General features: G+C 41.7%; 1 protein-coding gene across 1 annotated transcript in view; it reads left to right on the plus strand.

Moving 5' to 3' along the window:
• Positions 1 to 16,259, plus strand: part of SOX5 (SRY-box transcription factor 5) — an 876,032-nt gene that overhangs the window by 55,762 nt on the left and 804,011 nt on the right. Inside the window, exon 2 of the mRNA XM_053255253.1 lies at positions 14,674 to 14,744. The gene's annotated coding sequence lies outside the window, so the exon portion shown is untranslated. The remainder of the gene's footprint in view (positions 1 to 14,673; positions 14,745 to 16,259) is intronic.

Here is a 16,259-nt window from a genome sequence, read left to right on the forward strand (position 1 = left end):
TGCATCTCCCTCCGCTATATCCACTACTTCTGTCATGAGCAACAGGGAACATAAGCCTTTTTTAAAAAGCCAGACCATAATTGGGACCAAGGGAAGAAAGGCAGTTTGATGGAATATTGAGAAGGTTTCCCAGAACAACACGGCAATCAGTTTATCAGGCTACCATTCTGATACAGAATTGAAAGTTTTGGTGAAAGGGTTGTCCTTTGTGCCCACAGCCAGACACAATACATTTAATAGCATGCTTGAATTGCATCAATTATTTCAGAAAATAAGATTTCAAGGCCAGTACACAAGACAACATGATGAAGAACATTATTTTCAAACGTAAATCTAACTTCAGCACTCTATCAAATAATCCCTTCATCAAGGTATTTCAGGAATGGGTGTTGAAGGAGGTGCAAGAACTAGGACAGGATATTGATACCTGCCATAATTTCACCCACAGTGAGCAACAGGCACTAATAATCTGTAATCTGAGTTCATTATTGGCCTTCTGGAGAGCGCTTAAGACCTATCTGTCTGGCCTGGCCTTCCAGGGTTTTTAAGCTTTTGTTTAAACCATAAAGGTTTGGCCTGGTTTTCCAGGGTTTTAAAAACTGTTTCAATAATGGTTTTATGGGGTGTTTTTTTTTACAGTTTTTGATTTTAACAGTTAATTGATTTTAGTGTTGTTTTTAATGTAAACTGCCCTGAGCCATTTTTGGAAGGGTGGTATAGAAATCAAATAAATAAATAAATACATAAAATAATAAATTTAAAATGAGACATTGTTTTTAAACCAGCTGACAAGGGGGGAGCTTTAATTATTTTAAATAGTGACACGCCCACGCAGCAGAAAGCTGTGTGGAGCAGCGGAAGAGCAGGTAAGGACCTGCTGTCCTCACTTTTTTTTAAAAGGTGCCCCTTCCTGCCCCATTCTCCATCAGTTGAATCAGTTCAGCAGTCCCACAAACCAGTTCAGCTTCGAGTCCCTACATGAATCTAGACAAAAGGTCTGCTCTCTCCTATCTCAGGTGTTATCTACTATCCGTTTGCTGCTTTCAGTTCTCAGCTTCTGTATTTAAGTGCCTTCAGCTGGCGTGCTAAATGGAGCACTAAGGATGGTGTATTACACCAAAACCTTTGCTCAGTTTTGTTTTAGCTTACATGTTTTGTGGAAAAGATCTGTAAGTTATTTTAATATATTTCAAGCATTGAAAAGGTAATCTGAAGTTTGTCATATTTTAATATAGAGTTGACATCCGTGGGTTTCCTATACAAATCTGCAGAGAGAAGGCCCTCTGTGTTCCCCCCACTTATATATCCAAAAAACTGATCTTATACTTTCCATAAGATAACTTAAATTTGATGGTTGGATGTATAGTATTGAGAAAATGTCTGAATCTCAACAATTCCTCTTCTGAGCCCACCCAGACAAGAAAGAATACCATCCAAAAAACTTTTGTATCCTTGAATAAAACTGACATATGGATTATTACTGAGGATAAATGACTGCTAGAAATAATCTTTATAGAGATTGGCTAATTCTGGGCGAATCTACAGCCCATTGCCACTCCTGAAACCTGCCAGAAGCATTTGTTCATAAAATGAAAAGCGAGAGAGAGAAATCTGAGGGCTATGTTGGCCAGTACCTTCAAGAATGAAGTTGGAGGCTCCAAAAAGGTTATCTAATTCAATGTTCTTTCTGTAATGTCCAGTGCTTAATCTTGAGGGATGTGGGTGTAAAGAGATATAACATCTATAGTGACCAACAAATAGGGTTCAGGCCTCAGCTGAAGTTTCCCTATAAAATTAAGGAAATCTGTGGTATCTCTCAAATATGTGGGAACATTTGGAACAAATGGTCTTTAAAATGTTTCTAAATACATTGAAGTAGGTTCCAATAGTGATCCACAACCTGACATAATTGTTCTGTCCAGAACTGAAAAGATGTTCTTATGTATTCCTACTGGCTCCTTGACTGCTCCACGTAGCTTCCTGCTGCAGTGGCATGCCCTCTCCCAGTCCACGTGCAACAGTGGCACCCCCACCAGCAGCTGCCGCATGCACATGGCCTTCACCACACGCTGTGTCCATGTGCATGCTGCCGCCGCTGCATGATAGTTGCTGGGGGGAGCACCGCCAGTGCATGTGGGCTGCTGGGGGGTGGGACGTGTGGCACTGCAGTAGGAAGCTGCATGGAGTAGCAAAGGAGCAGGTAAATACTTGCTGTCCTCACTTTTAAAGGTGTCGCTCACCGCCCCGCCCCGCCCTCCACCAGTTGAAGCTGTACAGCAGCCTGATGAACCAGTTCAGCTTCAAATCTCGATTCATGCACATCCTTAATCTTTTGCGGAGAAGATATTAACTCTTTCAGTGACCAAGGTATATTATGACTTTTTTCCATCTCATCCTTCACATTAATATTAGGTTTCAATTGTTCTATGAACCTTGCTTCCTTGATCTTTCGTCTTATTAAATTCCCTTCAACAGTCAATATTGATACCATTATCTTGGTCCCTTTCCCATTGTGGTGTTCTTTTATATGTATCGCCCACGGGTTAGTTCGACTTTTATTATGCTGCATATCAGCCAGATGTTCTTTATATCTTTTCATTAGTGGTCTTCCCTTTTCTCCAGTATCGAACGCTGCACATTCCACACATTCAATTTTATACACAACCCCCCTCACCTTACACCAGCCCTCATCCTCCTCACAGACAGAACAATCCCTTCATATCTATTATCATGTAACTGGGATTTAACTAAATGTTGTTTTAAAGTTTTAGGTGACATACAAACAACATTAGCCATGAGGCCATTCACACAATCAAAAACTGTGTTCTACCTGGGTTTAGGAACTATGTGTGCTACCAATTTTCCACTGAGTATAGAAACAAGGTAGGAGGAAAACCTGGGTAGAAGTGATTGTGGAAGGAAGGTAGGAGGAAAAGCTCCCCAGGTTTTCCTCCTATCTTGCTTCCATACTCAACCAAAAATTGGGAGCACACAGCTCCCAAACCCGGGTAGAATACAATTTTTTTATTTAGTAGACATGGAGGTCCTTCACAAAAAGTTTTTTCTACCTGACATGCTTACCTATCTGTTACAAAAGGTATTTTTACAGCCAGACATCCTTTCACAAAATTTACACACCTACTCCTACATAATGGAAGTTTATAACCATTAATCTGAATCAACCCTTCATCAACCCTGAATCAATAATTAATAATAATAATAATAATAATAATAATAATAATAAACAATAACCTTTCAGCCTTTTCCTTAGATGTTACAATGTGTTCACTAGAGGACATACCTATAGCCCTTTGGATTACATTCTTAATTATCTGTTCCTTTACAATTCTGGGATGTGCTGAATTACTATTCATTAAAATCTCCTTTTTCATGGGCTTCCTATACCACCTAGTTTCTATGTAGCCCCCACAGATTTTGATTTCAGTATCTAAAAATGATAACCATCCCTGTTCCCTCAGGGATGTTCCATCAACATTAGGTTGTTCCCTCATTAATCCTATACTCCCTAGTCTATTGAGCTCCTCCAAAGTGTCAATATTGGCTGCTGAAGGGAATTTAATAAAACATGACCAAGGAAGCAGTGTTCATAGAACAAATGAAACCTAATATTAATGTTAAGGATGAGATGAAAGAAGCCATGAGATCCATCGGTCACTGAAAGACTTAATATCTTCTTGGCAAAAGGTCTGCTCTCTCCTCCCTCATGTGTTTTTGATTATCTGTTTGTTGCTTTTGGTTCTCCGGTTCTGTATTCAAGTGACTTCAGCTGGCATGCTAAATGGAGCACTAAGGATGGTGTGTTAAATCCAGACAGTTGTTCGGTTTTGTTTTAGCTTCCCTGTTTTGTGGAAAAATCTGTAAGATATTTTAATACCTTTTAATATCTTTTACACTTTAAAGAGTTCATTTGGAGTATGTCTTTGGAGCAGTGCAATGCATATTTCATTGCTGGTGTATCGTCTTATTAAAATATGACAGCTATCATCCTATGCTATTCAAAAGGAACCTCCCATATTCATTGATCCTGAGGTTATGTAGAAACAGTAGTTCATTAACAGTTTTTTTTACAAACAAGCAGGAGTTCTGAAGGGACAATTACAGGAAAGGGGATATCCCAAATGGATGGTAAAACAGGACTACTATAAAGCAAAATCGACGAGTAGGCATCTCTTGCTTTCATCTTGTAAGACTGGGGGACTAGAAATAGAATGATTATCCTGATTACATATGATACCTACTCTCATGGGATAAAATAAATCATCAGTAAATATTGGTATGTGTTGAAAGGCATACCTAGATACAGAAATAAACCCATGTTTGCACACAAACCGAACATGAATTTACATGACATTGTGATATGCAGACCTCTCTCAGGCCTATCAGTGGCACTTTAGATGGCCATATGCCAATAGGGCAGTTCACCTGTGGGAATGGCACAGTGTGCATTAACTGCAGGAAACTCAAAACAATCAAAACACTCAAAACAAATCGAGTCAACTCCAAGTTTTATCAGCTGAGGGATTTCTTCACCTATAATACTAAATGAGTTATATATATATTATCAAGTGTCAGTTAGGGATTTGCACAAAACCAGTTTTGCCAGTTCGGCTTGAATGCAAACCAAATTCGAGACGCCCCCATCCGGTTTTGTGTATCATCGAGCCAGACCCAGTTCGAGCTCGAAATCAGCCAGCTCAAAAGGGCTCAGAGCTCTACTGGTAAAGGGGAATCCAGTGAGGATTCCCCTTTACCAATAAAGGGCAAGGGGGGGGGGGGTTCCCTAAAGACAGAGCAGGTGAGAGGAGAGTAAAAAAGTACTTATGAGTGCTGGTGGCAGCAGCCATGGGGAGGGAAGGGGGGCTCCTCCACCCCTGCCGGCCTCCCCCAGGGTAAGCAGGGCCAGTTCAGACCACTGTGCAGGTGTGAACACGCAAATGTCCTCTGCGCATGTGTGGAAGCCATTTTAGTGATCTCCACACCTGCACAGTGGCCAGAACCGGGCCTGCCTACTCTAGAGACAAGAGCTGGTCTTGTGGTAGCAAGCATGACTTGTCCCCTTAACTAAGCAGGGTCCGCCCTGGTTGCATATGAATGGGAGACTTGATCTTCAAGCACTGGAAGATATTCCCCTCAGGGGATGGAGCCGCTCTGGTTTCAAGTTCCCTCCCTGTCTTCTCCAAGATAGGGCTGAGAGAGATTCTTGCCTGCAACCTTGGAGAAGCGCTACCAGTCTGTGAAGACAATGCTGAGCTAGATAGACCAATGGTTTGACTCAGTATATGGCAGCTTCCTATGTTCCTGAGGAAGGCTGGTGGAGTCACCCCCACCCCCACAGCTGCTGCTGATGGCACTTCTCTATTCGAGATTTGGTTTCCTCCTATCAATTTCCTCAGATTCCTAACTTTCATTTAAAAAAAAAAAAAGCTAAGCTCTAGCCCTTGTAGAAGTGGAGTTATGGAGCAAAATGTGTGGTCACTATTTTTCAAGTGTTTGGATTCTTTCGTGTATAATAACTTTTCCTCAATGAATCCCTGTGAGGATTCATTACACACCTTCATTTCGTCTATTCATTTCAACTGTCTTTGGACAGTGCCAACTGTCATCTGCCATGGGCCAACTATACCCCCCTCCCACCCGCTAGGTAGTGGGGTACTACTCAATTTATGTTCTAGGATTTTTTTCAAGTGTTTAGACTCTTTGGTGTCTAATAACCTTTCCTCAGAATGAATCCCAATGAGGATTCATTACACACCAAAGAGTCTAAATACCTCCAAATTCCTTGTGGGTTGGTGGGTAGTTGGCACATGGGATGCCACTAATTCCTCATCCCCACCCGCAAAGCAGTGGGGTCAAAATGAACAGAAGAAATGAAAGTGTAATGAAGACACTAAAGAATCTGAACACTTCAAAAATTCCTAAAAAATAAACTGAGTACCCCAGTGTGTATGTTGTGTGTGGGTGGGTTGTAGTTGACATATGCAGTTGACAGTTGACACTGTCCAATGCCAGTCAAAATGAACAGAAGAAATGAAAGTGTTTAATGAATCCTCATAAAGATTCATTATGAGGAAAAGTTATTAGACACCAAAGAATATAGACACTTCAATATTCCTAAAAAATAAATTGAGTACCCCACTGCCTAGTAGGTGGGGTGTGTGTCATTGGCACAAGGCAGTTGACAGTTGGCACTGTCCAATGACCATCAAAATGAACAGAAGAAATGAAGGTGTGCAATGAATCCTTATAGGGATTCATTATAAGGAAAGTTTATTATACACCAAAGAATCCAAACACTTGAAAAATAGTGACTGCACATTTTGCTCCATAACTCCACTTCTTCAAGGGCTAGAGTTAGCTTTTTTTTCCTTTTAAATTAAAGTTGGGGATCTATGTTAGTGTTAAGATAGGGCAATTTCAAATCCCCATTATTTCCTATGGTGGAAATATACAAAATCAGTAAAAATTAATTATCATTAAAAATGACTTACCCACCAACCAAATATGGTGCTTCTATGACCTTTACAAGTGGTTTGAATAAATCCAAATCTGAATAAAATCAAATCCAAATTGAATCTGGGGTGAGTTGGGGGGGACTCATTTGGATGTGGCGCTTGGACTCCTGCTTTGTAGCAGTCGCTGGGACTGGGAAATGTGTTACTGGGGTACCCTTCCCTGTGGCTTGCATGGATCTAGTAACCATGCTGGGCAGCTACAGCCCCACAGCCCGCATGCATGTCTCAATGGCCAGGCATACTCATGATAGAGTGGTCTGTGGGAGAAGGGAAAGTATATCTATTGCATGTGGTGTTGTCACACTGCCCTCTCGAGCCCATCTCTGATTCTCTTTGGAAGGTTCTGCTCATGTGTTATGGCCGAGATGGCATACTTGCACCCAAGGGTGAGGAACTGGGGACACCTTCCCCTACAAACTGGTACAAAAAGTAGAATAGAACCGCTGAAGCAGCCTAGTAGCTTTCCTTTAACTCAAGCTTTGGCTTATGCCGGTCATGGTATATTTTTCTTTGCTGGGATGCATGATTCCACACTAGGCTGGGGGACCTCAAAGCGGTGGGCGGGGGCAGGTTGGGCAGGCTGAATATTTGTGTACACAGAGAGAGAGAGAGTTGAGGGCACCCCTCTATGCAGTTGGAGGGAGCAGCACTGTCCACGGGAATCCTTAAAATACAAAGACTGTCCAGGCACCCAGGGAAATCAATGCTCTGCTGCCCAACCAGACAGCACATGCAAGGGGTGCATTTCACACTTTGAAAGGATGCCTTGTTGGGCAGCCACACTTGATCAGTTGTGTTATTACTGAAAGGGTTCCTTGTGTGTGTGTGTGCCCCCTCCCCTTCCCTTCCCTGGATGGAAGCTATCAAAATGTTTGGTATGGTGATTCCAATTAAAGATTCTGAATGCCAGGCAATGCACCAAGGTGTGTGTTTCAGCTTGTTTACGTAATCCAAGCAAATGTATAGACATCAGATTTGTGGAAATACGTGTTGTCTCTTTCTTTGTATGAATGGACAACAGGATGGTTTCCATGTCTGGGATTTCCACAGGTTTATGCATGGGGTCAGCACATTGGTATTTCTGCTAAGTGATGTGGTATCCTTTGCCGGGAAGCAACAGAGTTGCCCTTTTTCCGGTGTCATTAGGATTCTATGTCGTTGTGCAAGTATTTCTGCAGTCCTGAATTGCTGCAGACCTCTCTTGCTGCATCTGTCTTGTCCTATCCTTTTTGTGTAGATTGACAAGAGAAGGATCATAAGATGCAGTGGAAAGCAGGCTTTCTCCTATATGGTTCTCCCCCTTTAAATGCATTGAGGCCAGGGATGTGGCGTCCCTGTTGCCAGGCAACAGCAGGAGGAGTGCGGAGATGGCAGAGGATGGGACATCAGCTCTGAGAGGCGGCCAGCAAGAACTGTGGCCACCCTAGAACTGATGCATTTCTGGGCTGCTCTGAGCTGGCCTCTCAATGGTAGCAGGATGAGCATGCTCATGAAACCCAGGTTACAGCAGCGGCAGAATTAGGACAACATGATGAGGCCTTCAAACCTGAGGTTTCAGGAGCTTAACTCAGTACAAACCAAAGGTTCAAATTCAATTCAAATTTGAAAACAGACCCGCGGTTGGGTGATGAGACTGCGGTTTCACGCATTCAGATGACCACAAACACGAACCTCTGGCACATTTGCCTCCAGTTTGGCATTATGTCTGAAGGCTGCCTGTGTTTGATAGCTGCTTCCCTCGTAAATACAAAGTGATCCTATGTTTGTTTAGCTAAGACCTTATTCCTGAAACTACTAAATTTTTCCTCCTCCTCCTTTCCTCTCTTTTCTTTCTGGCTCCACCCTCCACAATCTCTACTGGATCACCATTGGGACAAACCTCTAATCAACAAAACATAAAGGACTGCTAGATAGAATACAACACACTGTTCATTTATTCCAGACTCTTGATTCCAAGGAAATTCTGCCATAATTTCCTAGTAATAGTGTTCAATATCTTTTTAACTTACCATGGGCCAGTGGTTTTCATTTATTCCTTATTAGGTGAAAAATAAATGCAGCACACCTATGAAGATAGTATGAATGTCTTAGCAGCCTAAATGGTTGCATCAAACTCCCAAAATTTTGATCTGTTGTTTAGATACAAGACTCCTTGCTTTAGATTTCATAAGTAATTCTCAAAATGACAGTCTCCGATCAGACAAACCACAGATTTTGGATTTAACATGGGTTAGAGAATGGAATTCCATGGTTCAGGGAATTCTTTGGTTCTGTTTGGCACCTCTTCATGGCAAATAAATAGCTATTCATATAAAGTGGAGCTTCTTCATGGAGGGGGATGTGATTCAAACTTGTCTCTAGAGGGCAGGCAAATATAAGGTAGGCATATGTGAGATAGCATTGAGCTTCCCGAGCAGACTCAGATCTCTGTAATAACGGTTCAGATATCTGCAAGTGAGTCTATCCAGTTTTTGAATCCTCAGCTGCTTCAGTGGGACAGACAGAGAAGAGAAGCAACATGACAAAATGAGAGGGAGGAGAAGATAATAGATTATCTATAGGGAGCTTGTGATGCCCTATTTGGAAGATAATGCCCTAGAAGAGTGATAAACAAAAGGCATTTTCAATGCAGAAGCAAGGCCCCTTGTGACATCAGTAGCTTATACACCAATCTTCTCCCCTAAGAAGAGCCCTGCTGGATCAGGCACAAGGCCCAACTAGTCCAGCATCCTGTTTCACCCGCTTGTCCGCCAGATGCTTCTGGGGAGCCCACAGGCAAGAGGTATGTGCATGCCCTCTCTCCTGCTGTTGCTCCCCTGCAACTGGATTTAAGAGGCATCATGTCTCTGAGGCTGGAGGTGGCCCATAGCCACCAGACTGGTAGCAATTGATAGACCTGTTCTCCATGAATTTCTCTAAGCCTCTTTTAAAGCCATCCAAGCTGGCAGCCATCCCATGGCAAAGAATTCCATAGATTAATTATGTGAAAAAGTAGTTCCTCTTGTCAGTCCTAAATTTCCCGAGCTTCAATTTCATGGGGTGACCCCTGGTTCTAGAGTTGAGAGAGAGAGAGAGAGAGAAATTTCTCTCTGTCCACCCTCTCCACTTCATGTATAGTTGTATACACCTCGATCATGTCTCCCCTTAGTTTCCTCTTTTCCAAAGTCAAGAGCCCCAGATGCTGTAGCTTTGCCCCATTAGGAACTGCTCCAGGCCCCGATCATCTTGGTTGCCCTCTTCTGCACCTTTTCCAGTTCTACAATATCCTTTTTAAGATATGGTGACCAAAACTGTACATAATAATCCAGATGTGGCTGCACCATAGATTTGTATAAGGGCATTATAATATTAGCATTTTTGCTTTCAATCCCCTTCCTAATTATTCCTAGCATAGAATTAGCATTTTCCACAGTTGCCGTGAACTGAGTCAACACTTTCAATGAGCTGTTCATTATGACCCCAAGATCTCTCTCCTAGTCAGTCACCGACAACTCAGATCCCATCAGCATGCCGTATATGTGAAGTTGGGGTTTTTCTGCTCCAATGTGCATCACTTTACACTTGCTTACATTGAACCGCGTTTGCCATTTTGTCACCCACTCCCCCAATTTGGAGAGATACCAGAACCCAAGGGGTATACACATGGGTCAAATGGGCTGTAACCCAGAATTTGGCTTATTTTAAGCCAAATCTGGCAACTACCCTAAATAATTTAGTGTCATCTGCAAATTTGGTCACTTTGCTGGTCACCCCAACTTCTAGATAGTTTGAACAAGTTAAAGAGTACTGGTCCCAGTACCAATCCCTGGTGAACCCCACTTCCTACCTCCCTCCATTGTGAAAACTGTCCATTTATTCCTATCCTCTGTTTCCTGTCCTTCTACCAGTTACCGATCCACATATGAACCTGTCCCCTTATTCCATGACTGCTAAGTTTACTCAAGAGCTTTTGGTGGGAAACTTTATCAAAATCTTTTTGGAAGTCCAAGCAGGGGCGTATCTAGGGGTAGGGCAGGCAGGGCACGTGCCCTGGGTGCCACTTGAAGGGGGGCGCCATTTTGTAAAATTATTTTTTTTTAAAAAAATGGCTGCCAAAAACAGAATGGCCACCGTGCATGCTCAAATGGCCTCTGTGAGGCCCTAGGTCATGCCAGGCCTTGCAGAGGCCATTTGAGCATGCGTGGTGGCCATTTTGTTTTCAGTGGCCATTTTTTTTAAAAAAAGATTTTTAAAAATGGCCTCTGCACATGCTCAAATGGTCCCTGCGAGGCCCTAGAGGCCAGTGGGGGGAGGAGGAACCTTTGCAAAAAAAACCAAAAAAAAAAAACCCCAGCCTTTAGGAAGCCCCCCGAAGGGGCTACAGATATATATATATATATATATATATATATATATATATATATATATATGTATGTATGTATGTATATATGTATGTATGTATGTATGTATGTATGTCACTGTACACATATTCAGATTGGCACTATGTACAGAGAATCAGGGCTTGTGAATACTGAGCTGATGCTTATGAGCTAGGATTGTATTCATTTGCTCTTACTTTGCTTCTTGTAATAAGTGAGTTAAATGTGATGTCTTGCTAATATGGCTATTAATGGTGAATTTGTCTTTGAATCAGTGTGAAATCGTTAATATTAAAACCCACTGGGAGTTTCTTGCTCTCTTTCTCTCATTTTAACTGTCTTTCTGAAATACTAGAATATATTCCAAGCAGTGACACATTTTACTCTGCATATCCTTTAATTATTTTCAGAGTATCTGGGAAAAGTCAAATTCTCCATTTATTTTTAAAACTTATGTAATGGTGATGCTACAATACATAGTAGAGAATTAGACAGGCACGTCTGTTTAGTTTTCCAAGTACACCTCCACATAGTATTTGGGTATTTCATGAGCCCCAGCATACTGAAATTTGTAGTTTTCCAGCATTTTTTGGTCTGGCTAAGTCCACTGCTAAAATAGTTTTTGAAAGATTAAAAGATTAACGAGCCTGACTTGTATTTTTCAGCTGATATTATGGTAAAGTTATCTCAAAGATGGGTGTCAGATGTTTGGACAGGGGGCGCAATTTCAGTGTTTGCCCTAGGCGCTATTTTCCCTAGATACGCCTCTGAGTCCAAGTATACGATGTCAACCGGATCACCTTTATCCATATGCCTGTTGAATGTTGAAGCCTTCTCCTTTATTTGCATGCTTGACAATTCTGAACTATGAATGGTAAGCTGGGGCATCCTGCAGATTCCAAAAATGACCATTATGGGGTGAGCATTTTGCAAGTAAATAATAATCTCGTTCTGCCACACCCTCTTTATTTCTACAGAAAACTGGCACAGTGCAAACTTGTATGCAAAAATGTAACAATTTGTTTGGCATAAATAATTTGACTTGGTTGGAAATTTTGTTTGGTTCAACCTCCCAAGCGAATTGTGATATTTTGAGGGAATAGAAATTTGTAATGAGACGTTAAGATGACCTACCAAAATCCAGTATCTCAAAACTGAGGAAAGGTGTAGGTTTGGGGTGGCATAGAATAATCCCATGCACTCTATCTGGCTGGTGGCAGTATCAAAAGAGGCTTATGTAATCTTTTGATATTAGCATTTTAAAAGGAGTGTTGCCAATTGTTTAGAGGGATTCTATTCTCTTAAGACTTAAGTAGTGACGTACGTCATCTTCTAATGAAGAAGATGGATGAAATGGGGCCCAGTGAATGATAAGGAAAAGCTGGATGAAATGATAGGGGAAAGCTGAATGAGGGGCCAGAAAATGTTAGGGAAATGCTGAATGGAATTGGGAGCAGTGAATTATATGGCAAAGTTGGCTGCTATGGTAGCCTTTCAGAGTCTGAGAATGTGTGGATCTGATTTGTGACTGGAGACCAGGAAAAATCCCAGTTAGGAAGCAAGATACAATAAATATTTAAAAGAATTTCTAAAAGACTAGCCTCTGCTATATTAGGTATAAGGTCTTCCATATGCTAGTGAGTGCTTTACCCACCCACCCCTAAACACTTATTGCAACAGTCTCTGAACACAGAGCCATTCATAGACATGGGACAAAGCAAGCATTAGCCAAGATCATAAACATGGGAAAGATGGCATTGAAACAAGATGAGTCTCTCTTTCCCTGAAAACAAGTCCAAAGCATGAACAATTTTTGAAAAGGAAACATAAGACTATCCAAGGAAACATAACACTATCATTGCCTTTTTCTTAATTTGAATATAGCTTCTATTTCATAAAAAGAAGAAAATACATGATACACAATGTCAGAAATGGCAACAATGCATTAGAAAAAAAAGCTCTTTTGAAAAAGGGAAAAAAAGAAAGGGGGGTGTATTTCGTCTTTGTTTATGAAAGCGTGAAACTGTTGAAAAGAAACTGCTACTTTCACACTGTCATCCGCAAAACTCATGATGTGCCTACAAGCGAAGTGTAAAGAAAGTCTCAATTGTTCATCCAGGAAAAAATAGTGCACAGTTTCTGGTATAAATGGCTTTGGGTTTAACTCTTTGGTGGTTTCAGTCTCATCCTCAGAGTTCTTGAGGAGGAGGGAAAGCATTAAAAAAACCCACCAAACCCAGCTAGTCAAAGTGCCATGTGACATAGGGTGTCTTTGTCCATCTCTGTTTATGTTTTCAGTTTGCCTCCCCAGAAACTGTTGAAGGTAGTTAACAGTTTTCCTGGAATATCCACCACTAGTTTATGCATGTTTTATAGCAACTTCCCTCGTAAATGCAAAGCAATCTTATTTTGGTTTACCTAAGCTTTATTTAGAAACAACTCCCTGTTTCTCCTTATCCTTTCCCCTCCCTTTTCTTTCTGACTACACCCCCCGAACTCTCTACAGGATCCCCACAGGGAAAAACTTCTGATTAACAAAACACAAAAGATTGCTAGATAGAATACTACAGCATGTTTGAGGGATAGACCCAATGTTTCTTTTCAAACTCTCTTCTCTCATATTTGGTTAAGCTCAGCATTTTAAGAAGGCGATTGATAAGTTGGAATGGGTTCAGAAGAGAGCAATGAAGATGGTGAGGGGTCTGGAAACCAAGTCCTGTGAAGAATGGTTGAAGAAGTTGAGTACATTCAGTCTGGAGAAGAGAAGTCTGAGGGGAGAGATGATAGTCATCTTCAAATATCTGAAGGGCTTTCACAAAGGGATGTGCAAACAGGTTCTGGGGTTCGAGGTTTTGGTTTGGGGGTTTGATGGTTTGACCCTTGAACCAACCCCCCCCCCAGTTCGGTCCGGACCTGGACCAAACCTCCACTGAAATTGGGGGGTTTGCGGACAGCAAATGTTAAAAACACAATTAACCTCAGGAGAGTTCCTGGAGGCAGCGGGGTGTGTATGTGTGCCGGTGAAGGTTCCCCTCCCCCCCCCCCCGCCGGCCTTCTAAATCACCCACTTGCCCCATTTCAGACACTCTTTGGCCAGTTTTCGGCCTTCACCCGGCTGCCCAGCAGCCATGTTGGGGCCTGTGCACCTTCACACATGGCCTCTGCATGGCCCAGGCCACACAGAGGCCATGTGTGCAGGTGCCCAGCCCCCAACATGGCTGCCGGCTGCCGTGTGAATGCCGAAAACCAGCCAAAGAGTGTCTGAAATGGGGCAAGGGGGTGATTTAGAAGGCCAGCGGGGTGTATGTGTGTGTGTCCGTGGAGGTTCCCCCTCCGCCCGGCAGAACTCCCGAGGAGAGTAGAAGGTTAAATAAATAAATAAATAAAAACATTTGCGGTCTGCGAACCCCCTGAACCTGAACCAAATGGGGTGGTGGTGGTTTCGAAGGAGTACCAGATCGGCCCAGTTCATAGTATTTTTTAAAAAAAAACCTTCATATTTTTTGTTCAGAACTCAGATGGGGATGGGGAAAAGAAAGAGAAACGTGGGCTGTGTCATCCTTGGGCACCCATACTTATTCCCTCACAGCAGCCTCATTAAGCCACCTTCTCTCTAGAAGGCGCCTACCGTATGTGTCTGTGACCATTTGAGGCACCAGCTGCTGGAGGGGAAATGCAGAATATACTTTTATAAAATTAAACATTTGTAAGATGCTTTGAGATAATTTGACTTGTGAGTGACAATTCAGCCCTGACATCACTTCCTTCTGCTTCCTCTTCAGAGTCAGCGGATATAAAGAACAAGAGTGGTGGAGTGGTTAAGAGTGAGTGGTTAAGCTGGGAACCTCAACAGGTAAGCCTTTTATAAAATGGAGTGATTTGCTGCTTTCATGCATGAAATAAAAACTTAATTTGCACCTAGTGAGAAAGTCTCCAAGAGGGATGCCGCCTTGCTAAGTGGAGAAAATCCAGCTTTTTAAAACTTCCTATTTATGTGGAATACCACCCCTTGTCTAGCAATGAAAATACCCATCAGGGTATTTGAAAAACCCAATCAAGCTGGTTTAAAATGGTGACAGAAATGACCAGGTGATAGGCCTCCATTCTGTATTTGATTACAAGACTGTCCTTCATCTAGAGAACTTGCAACAGATTGTGAATTTTTCCGAGATTTTGTCCTGATTGAATAGCTACATTCCAGCATGGTTTCTGAAATTCTTTTTAAAAATGAAAGATTATGGTTGTTGAAAGTTGAAAACTTGTATGTTGGCTTTATTTTAATTTCAAAATTTGGCTTACCTGTTGACTAGGTTATCTGTTGGCTATGCAAAGCACGTATTGGGTGTAATGTATAGGTGCCAGTGGGCACATGATTGTTGTACCTGCCTCAGTTCATTATAGCTGAGAAATTAGTTCAGTATTTGATTCAGCTATCATGGGAAATCAATTGGTTATTGATGGGGATGGCCTCATAAAGTAATGGGTAATACACTTAATATTTTAATTGTGTCTTTTTTACCATCTTGTGTTTAAATTTTTGCTGTAAACCACCTTGGGATTGTTTTAATGAAAGACGGTATATAAATGTAACAATAAATAAATAAATTAAATAAATGTGGTACCACTTGTGTGTGATCTCATACAGATCTATAGGTGCCACTCCCTTTTTAGAAGCAGCAACACATGTGTAACCTTCACATTTACTCATGGTCTCCTAATTTGAGACATCAATCTATTCTGAGAAGGGAATGCTGTTTTGGAGTTGATAATGGGGATCCTTTTATGCCAGCCAGCCAGCTAGCCATCAATCTTGGTCTTTAATTTCATTTAATAATGATTGTACAGCTGGGTGGTTATGTAAGCTTTAAGATTAGGAACAAGTTTTGCTTATGAATCTGTCCTGTTTACATCTGCATGTGTTGCAAAATACGCAGGTTTTCTCTGCAGCATCTCTTTGCAGTGTCTTTCCAATGGTTGTTATATGTAGAGGAAGCTGTGACTGATGGTGCAAGGAGCTGGTTCAGATGTGTCACAGAACTGTGGTTAAAGTTTGGTTTTGTATCATGGCTCTAAGCCACAGTGTCTCTCAGGAGTGCACATTGCTTCCTTCCCTCCCCTGCACAACTTCCAATTCAACTCCAACTAACCAAGATAGTCATGACATTTGAACTGACTGATCTTAATTTATTCTAATCAAATTGCTTGAAATAAACAAAGATCTGAATCCACGGTCTGCTGTTGGTTTCAGATCTTGGATTATTCCATGCAATTTGGTTAGAATAAACCAAGATTGGTCAGTTCAGACTTCATGACTGATCTTGGTTTTTTTGGAACCACAGTTGGAAGTAGAATTCTTCCAACTCACAGG

This window comes from Hemicordylus capensis, chromosome 5, assembly GCF_027244095.1.
Source record: "Hemicordylus capensis ecotype Gifberg chromosome 5, rHemCap1.1.pri, whole genome shotgun sequence".
Lineage (NCBI taxonomy): Eukaryota > Metazoa > Chordata > Lepidosauria > Squamata > Cordylidae > Hemicordylus > Hemicordylus capensis.